Here is an 8,907-nt window from a genome sequence, read left to right as displayed (position 1 = left end):
AGAAATGAAAGGGAGATAAACCATGTTCATGGATTTGTAAGTTCAATAATGCAAATGTTGTCGAATCTTCTTCAATTGATTTCTAGATTCAGCATAAATTCAAAGTCACAGTTTATTCTTTTTTCAATCTGAACTCTACTGTTTTGTTTTTTGTGGGTGTCTAAGGATGTTTGATTCATGACCAAAGCATCCCTACAGAGCAGGGAGAGAAAAGTAATCACTTTGAAAAATGATGCTAAAGCAGTCAAATATACAGACTAAAAAAAAAAGGCAAGAAAGAACTAATTTCTACCACATTTTATGCATACAGACACACACAAAAAACAACTCATATTGTTAGTATAACTAAAGGAGGTGAAAATCATAATAATAAATCTACTAGAATATAATATAAAATGTCTTTGTGATCTCCAGTTAATAAATGTTTTTAAAATAAGACATAGAAAGTGTTAATCAAGGGCTGGAGTACTGGCTCAGAGGTAGAGAGCTTGCATAGCATGTGTGAGGCACTGGGTTCGATTCTCAGCACCACATAAAAATAAAATAAAGATATTGTGTCCACCTATAACTAAAAAATAAATATCATTCTTAAAAAAGAAAGTGTTAATCAACAGGAGAAAATTTGATAAAATTCACTTTATTACATTTTTAATTACTGAATTATATCCTTAAGAGAAAGAAAAGGAAATCCATGTTTTTAAAAAAATCAATTTTTGTCACATCACCAACAAAAGGGATTATGCCTAGAGTGTGGAAGTACTTTCAAATTCAATAAGAAAAGTAGAAGTATTTTATTTTTTTAAAGAACATAGCTCAAGATCTGAACAGGCATCTCTCATAGAACACACACACATATACATATTGCAAAGGCCAATAGAAATAGGAAAGTGTACTCAGTCTTACTAATTATAGGGAAGTACATATTTAAAGTTATAATAAATTTTAAATCACAGTGGTATCAGCATAAATCCACAAGTTTGCCAAAAAAGTTAAAATATCAGACAATCTGACACGTTGAGAAGCAACATGTAGTGAAACAAAGCAGATAGAAGGTACGTTTGCAAAATCTGTTTGACAGTGTTGACTAAAACTGAGGAATCCCATACCCTTTTCCACCCTAGATCTTTGGGGGTTTTGTTTGTTTGTTTGTTTGTTTGTACTGGGGATTAATCCCAGGGGTGCTCAATCACTGAGCCACATTCCCAGTCACTTTTATTTTTTTTATTTTCAGTCAGGGTCTTGCTAAGTTGCTTAGGCCTCACTAAGTTGCTGAGACTGGCTTTGAATTTGTGATCCTCCTGCCTCAGCCTCCCAAGCCTATAGAATATGCCTGGTTTTATAGTCCAAAGAGATATTGACTTCTGTGCACCAGGATATATCCAAAAAAAGATAGTCATAGTAAAGGTGTTCAAATGGGTCCAAACAGAAAACAATCAAATGTGTCATCAGTATTAGAAGAGAGAAACACAATGCGGTATGATCGAACAAGAGGCCATTCTGCAGAAAGCACGTGACTCCAAAGACATCAGCAGCATGGGTGAGTTTTAAAGACATAACATTAAATAAAGGAAACCTGACTCGGCAGGATGAGTACTGCTTGTCTTAGTTCTGGCTGCTATAACACAGCACCATAGACTGAGAGACTTACGTAACAGAAATTTATTTCACACAGTTCAGGAGGCTGAAAACCCAACATCAAGGTGCCTGCAGACCAGTCTGTGTCTTCACATGGTGGACTGAGGAAAAGATCTCTTATACTAGGGCACTAATCTCCTTCTTTAGAGGGCCACTTTATGCCACATTGATCACTATCAAAAGACCCCACTTCCTAAAACCCTTACAATTTGTGCCGTAAGTGTCTCCCAAAGGCCCATGTGTTAAAGTGGTTTAGATTGTCACAGGTCTGTGACAGTACTAGGAGGTGGTGAAACCTTTCAGAGTTGGAGCCTAATAAGAGAAAATTAGGTCATTGTAGGTGTGCCATTGATATTGAGATCCCATCCCCTTTCTCACTTAGATTCCCAGCCTCTATGAGGTAAGCACCATTGTTCCACCACATGCTCCCTGCTATGATGTGGCCCCAAAAGCAACAAGGCCAACTTGTCATGGACATGAACCTCCCAAATTGAGCCCAAATAAACCTTTCCTCTTTTTTAAGTTGACCATCTCAAGTATTTTGTCATAGTAACAAAAAGCCAACTAACACGTTGGGTTAGGATTTCAACCTATGACTCTGAATGGTAGAGACAAATAATTAGACTATAGCAGTTCATTATGCCATTTATATGAATCTCACACAGATAGATAAATTAAGCTATATTACTTAAAGATATTTAGACAATAAAATTGTAAAGAAAACTAATACTCTAAAATTCAGAAGGCTCTTTATCACTGGAGGGAAGGAGGGTGATCACCTGGAGGGTTGGTTATCTTTTTTGTCTTGATTCCCAGAAAAAGGTTATTGTTTAATGATCTTTTGTTAAGATGAAGGTTTGTATTCTATGTACTTTTCTTCCTGCTTCTTATATATTTTTTAATTATACAATAAACTGAGTCTCAGAAAGTTAGAGAAATCAGTGAAAGTGAGATGGCCAGTAAATGACAATTTGGGACTTAGTCATACTTGCCTGCTTCAAAGACTGTGCCTTTTCTAATGTATCATCGGTTTTTAAGTTTTGTATCTTGGGCCACATAAGGAAAAACAAGAAACAATGGCACTCACTAAAAATGCATATTATATTCTCCAGGCAAAATTGAATCACAAACTTTATGTGATAGATTCAAGAAAATCTGCATTTTATCAAGTATTTCAGAGGCGATTCTGAAGCACAGTGAGGTTCAAAACAACTGTACTGTATCGTACTTTACCTCCCTGCAGGGAGAATGACTTCATTAATCCAGCCCTGCTGAGGTCTCACATCTTTCTTTTTATTCCAAAAGAGATGTTATTTTGACAGTTTGAAAAAGATATTTGAATGTCCCGGAGCCAAAAGCAGGTAAAAATTGTATCTCAGAGGCTACAGTGAAAAATGAAGCACATCAGCTTGGAGGAAGAAAGTTAGAGACCCGGATATTGTGCTGAGACAACTTATCAACTGTTTGCATCAACCATGAAGCTCTGATATCAGCCTTTTTATAGAATGCAGTGTTTCTGAGTCATAGGAAGAGGCAGATTTCTTATGAATTCTGTGTTTATTCTCTTATGCGCCCTTGGAAAGTCTCCTTAAACATTCCCGTTTATCTTAGCTTTTCTAAAGGTACCTAGAGAATGAAATATCAAGGGACAAAACTAAAAAAAGATTCTCAAATGTTCTCTTCCTTCCTCCCACGGAAGAAGTCTCTGACTTGGTCCCCTGGGTGGCCTCTCTGCAAGTCAGTAATGGTGCTGTCTTCCCAGACAGGGTGTGTGAGTGTGGGTGACATAGAGCCTGCAGGAAAGACTATGGACATGGAGTTTAAAAATGAGCATGGAATAGACCTGCAGGTGCATCAGTTGAGACCAGTATGGAAGCAGGTGAAATGAATACACATATGGGTGAGAGATAGAAAAGGAAGTCAAGAAAAACAGGTGAAGAATTCAAGGTGATTTGATTGACTTTTTGGTTGAATTTCTGTAATCAAAGCACTCTTCTCTGATCAGGCCATGCATAATACAACTATATAAGCATTACGGAGCCCAAACACGAAAGGGTTATCATTGCTCCCCCCAGAAGGAAGTGGGGTGCTCTGTTGGCACAAGCCATTGGAAAGACACCTCAACCTCTGTGAGTTGTGACCACTGGTTCACCTGTCCTCTGCTGCCTGCACCAGTCCTGCAGCAGCCGGAACTCAATCCAGCAGTTCTACAGTTGCAGTAATGTTTGGAATGAGTTTCTGAGTGTGTGAACAATTTGGCTCATGTTTGAAAGCAGATCTGAAAGATAACAGTTTTCCTTTATAGAGGTACCATCTTCCACAATGGGAGAGGGAGCATCCTTCTCCAGTGATCAAATTATCTCTTATTTTAGATAAATATAGTAGCCTAGGCTGGATATTGTGCTGACAGCAAAAGGACAGAATAATTTACTTTTATTTTCAGAATTTTGGAACATAAGCCTAAGAAACATTTCAAGGGTAGAATTTTATATTCTTGCATGAGGCCTATATATTTGTTCCAAAGAGACCATATTTTATGTATATAGGCTTTTTTTTTCTGAGAAGCAAAGCCAAATGAGGCTGTTATTTTTCTCCAGCTGGAAAATGATTCAGGATTAATAATAACAACTCATAATATTGGTATAACTACAGTTTAATAAGCTTTTCATGGATATTTTCATACATGATCACCATCTCAACTTTATAATGCCAGTTTCATTACTAGCACATTAATACTAAGGACCTCATTGCAGATCCTGAGGTTATGAGGTTAAAGTTACCTGCCTCCTGGATGTGACAGATGGATAAGAACTAGCTCTTTAGACTCAATGTCCTTATAGCAATGTTAATATCATCACAGCTTTTGTATATACACACATTCACACACACACACACACACACACACACACACACACTCAGGTGTTTCAGCATGAGGCAATGAGTGTTCTTTCACTGCCTGTCCCATATCTTAGCATGTAGTTGGGTGAAAGGCAACCAACTCAGAAAAATACCAAGTAGGCCTGGGAGACTTCAAAATAGCCAGGCAACATGCATAGGCCATGTTTTACTTCTTAAAACTAAAATTGCCTTCAAACACAATTCTTAGCTCAAATATGATGGATGACAACCCATAAGTTTTCTTCAATCTGATAAAGATTGTCATAAACAAAAAAAATTCTTTCTTATTTTTTATGACACATACTGTTGCTGGTCTTGGGACAGTGAATGACTTTGGCAGACCAGGACTCAGGTCTAGTCCTTTCCCAAATTTTATCTCTTTAACAGGGGAATGTAGCCTCCTTGAGAATCAGGTTCCTGGTCTGTGAAATGGAGGAAATAGAGTCTATCCTGCACAGTCACAAAAATATTGAGTAGGACAAAGAAAATAAGCACATATAAGATTGTTTTTCAGTGGTAATGTATTGTACAAATATGAAGCATTATCGTTCAGCATGAAATGTACTCTGGGTGATTATATGTGATCCATCATGCCTCAGAATATTTTAATTTAAGTGTGAGGATGCGTTCAAAAATCTATAAAAAGGTATAGATCATGAGAAGAATCTTGAAATAATGTATATAACTCCAGAGAGAAAACTGAATTGGTAGGTCTTGATAACTTTTAAGAACACAATATAAAATCGAGATCTGTGTTAGATATAGGAGATAATTTTTAATGAAATTAGAAAGCTAAATTTTTTATAAAAGTGGAATTAAGTAAGATACCACTCTTATATTAATTGTACTAAAACAATGCTGCTTTGAACGTGCCCATCAACTTTCTGGTATCAAATGATAAAATTAAGTAACAAACAATATAATTTGTTGGTTCAGCAGCAACTATAGGGATGCTGTGGATGACACAGATATGTCACAATTGCACTTTTAAAATGTGTGAAGTGCTATCATCCTTGAGTGAACCACATAATTTCCTTGCCTCACAGACAGATCTGTAATAGAGGGAATTGTGAAACCAAATTAGCACCACAGAGTATAACATACCCAGTGGTCATAAAGCACTCAATGGAGACATTTTCTTAGAAGAATAAAGAAAAAAAAAGACACAGTGGTTACAGGAAATTATTTGTAAAAAGAAAATGAAAAGAGTTTTAAACTTGATTTTGTTTCCTACACTGTCCTAGAACTTAGGCAATAACTTTATATGGAAAATAATTTATCAGGTCAAATCAAGTAAACTGATGTATAGGTAAGAAGTGATAGGGCATGAATCTAGGTTCAGGAGTCTTGGTTCCGACTTTGTGCCATCATGTACAAAGAAAAGGTTTGTTATGGTCATGGGAAATAGTGACATAATCAGCTTATCACTTTCATGCCAGTCAGAAGTCTTCAGTAACTATGACAGGATTCTGTACCATTCTGATATACAGTACAACAATGACTTTGATGAACCTAGAACTGCTTATCAAATGCCTAGTATATTATTCAATACTGGAAATAGTAGTGAATAAATTAAGTGGTACATCAATATACAGAATAAAGCTGACACTCTGGAAATATGATCTGAAATAAACGGTAAATTATGCTAATAAAAATAAAATGCTATATCTGTGAAGTAGGGAAGGTTGATGATCTGTCTTGATGAAGGACAAAACTAGAAACTCAGACTTGTTAAGTGCCTAGTGCAGACTCTCACAGTTAATAACAGATAGAACTAGAACTAGAAAGTGTGGTTTTGGACCCCTGATTTAGTTTCCTTCTTACTATACCAATGCCCACACTGGTGCATCACATTCTCAGGAAGAGAGGAGAGAATTCTGAAAATCATTGGATTTGTTCCATATATGAAAGATATTCATCAACTCTTGGGGAAAAGTTCAGAGTCCAAATCCAAGAGCCTCAATAATTTGTATCAGGATGATTTTCAAGAGAATATTTAGGTTTTCTAGATTAGCTAGATGTGAATTCCAGTTTTATGAAGGTTGTTTCCCTATCTAGGGTGATTTTTATTTATTTTTATTTTTTAGTAATGGGGATTGAATTCAGGGACATTCTATTATTGAGCTACACACCAAGAACTTTTCTCTTTTTTTTAATTTTGAAACAGGATCTTGCTAAGATGCTCAAGCTGGCCTTGAATTTGTCATCTCCTGCCTCAGCCTCCCAAGTCACTGGAATTATAGGCATGCACTATCATGGTGCACTCAAGGGTAGATTGGTAAAGCAAATATTACTTGTGAGAGATGAATACTTATTGACACCCCAGAGTTCAATTAAATGCTTACTGAATGCACATAATCAGGCAAATTATATAATAAAGTCTATTTTGACACAATTCACTATTTTGTAAAACTTACATTGACTTCTACTGGTCAGAAAAAAAAAAAAAACAAATGATGAACATGTAACCACGACTATAGAAACCCTGCAAGTTGTAGCAATCCTAGAAAACAGAGAGGCAGAACAGATGCTGAATTGTTTTTCAACTTCCCAAAGTAGGTTTTCACGGTGCAACTTTGTTTTCCTTATGCAAGTCTTCCTACATTCCAGCAGAACCATGAGCCATATTGAAGATGGTGTGGACTTCGGCATGCAGAGCCACAAAGCAGAGAAAACAAGATACGGGGATGGCATTGAGCTACCTAACAAACAGCTCCTGAAGATGGCCCCCCTTCTGGACTTGCTTCCTTGTTGTTGGATTCAAAGTTGATCTGAGGTTTTCCAGTATTTGCAAAACAAAATTCCAAACCCAAACAAGAAAACCTAAATGACAGTACACTTAGGTGCCATTTGATTCTGAGATATTTTTCCATCAGTGCCAGAGTTCTTCTATAGCACTGGATACATATCAAAGTATGTGGTCTTTTCTCTGCTTTGGTCACAGATAAATTAATGAGGGTTTTGTGTGCATTAGATTGTGGCTAAAAAATCATGACCATTGATGCAAATCAATCAGCCCTCAGCATGATGCCTGGTGTGGATGCTCAATAAGTACATTAACTGTCTGACTATAGGCCTCTGATCAGTAAAGTTCCCATTATCACCTTTCTCTTGAAATCCTTACCATGATAATTAAATATATTATATGGCTTGCCTGGTTTAAGTATATCTTGTCATATTACTCAGTATGTTTGATAAATAATAGCCTTGTTATTTGAGAGGAGCAGTTATCATTCATTATTTCTAAGTGCTAGGATCTGTACTAAGTGTTTTTATTTCATTTTACCAGAACTCTAGAAGGTAGGCATTATTATTCTCATTTTTAAAATGACAAAATCGGGGTTATATTTTGAAGAAAAACTTCTTAACTTTAATACATTTCAATTTACCAGTCCTTTTGATTATTAAAAAAATCCTGCACTAAGATTTGCAAATTATTTGCAAGATGGGAAATCCTGACTGAACTACAGTTTTAGAGGACATATGGCATATATTTTTGCTTTATATTTCCATATGGAGAGACTTCTGATATGATGACATTCCTGATCATATTATATTCCATGACTTTCTAGACTGGTAGTAACAATAGTAACAATCATTAATTCATGAATTGGGTGGTGCTTATCTTCTATAAATATTTAAGTGACAAAAAGTTATTCTCCATGCTGGACCATGGAAAGACAGAAATTAAGGATAAATTTATCTTTTCTAAAAGGCCAAATTTTATAACTGCATTGTCCCAATGCCTAGGTTCATGGTAACCAAGTATAAGTAATAGCAAACGCATTTATTCATTCATTGTACGTGTCTCTCTCTCTCAATTTGTCCAAATTCGCATGGGCAAAAATGTATTATCATTTTCCCTCAAACTCAAATAAATACTTAATGTGAAACAACTTAAACATCAATATTTAGCCAAGATTATAGAAGAGTTAAAGATAGGAAATGATAGTGAAGAGCTTTCTCTCTTTTTTTTTAATTTTTTATTGTTGGTTGTTCAAAACATTACATAGTTCTTGATATATCATATTTCACACTTTGATTCAAGTGGGTTATGAACTCCCATTTTTACCCCATATACAGATTGCAGAATCACATCAGTTACACATCCATTGATTTACATATTGCCATACTAGTGTCTGTTGTGTTCTGCTGCCTTTCCTATCCTCTACTATGCCCCCTCCCCTCCCCTCCCCTCTTCTCTCTCTACCCCCTCTACTGTCATTCATTTCTCCCCCTTGTATTATTTTTCCCTTTCCCCTCACTTCCTCTTGTATGTAAGTTTGTGTAACCCTGAGGGTCTCCTTCCATTTCCATGCAATTTCCCTTCTCCCTCCCTTTCCCTCCCACCTCTCATCCCTGTTTAATGTTAAT

Source organism: Marmota marmota, unplaced genomic scaffold (genome assembly GCF_001458135.2).
Source record: "Marmota marmota marmota unplaced genomic scaffold, marMar, whole genome shotgun sequence".
Classification (NCBI taxonomy): Eukaryota; Metazoa; Chordata; class Mammalia; order Rodentia; family Sciuridae; genus Marmota; species Marmota marmota.
Note: the sequence above shows the minus strand (reverse complement) of the source record.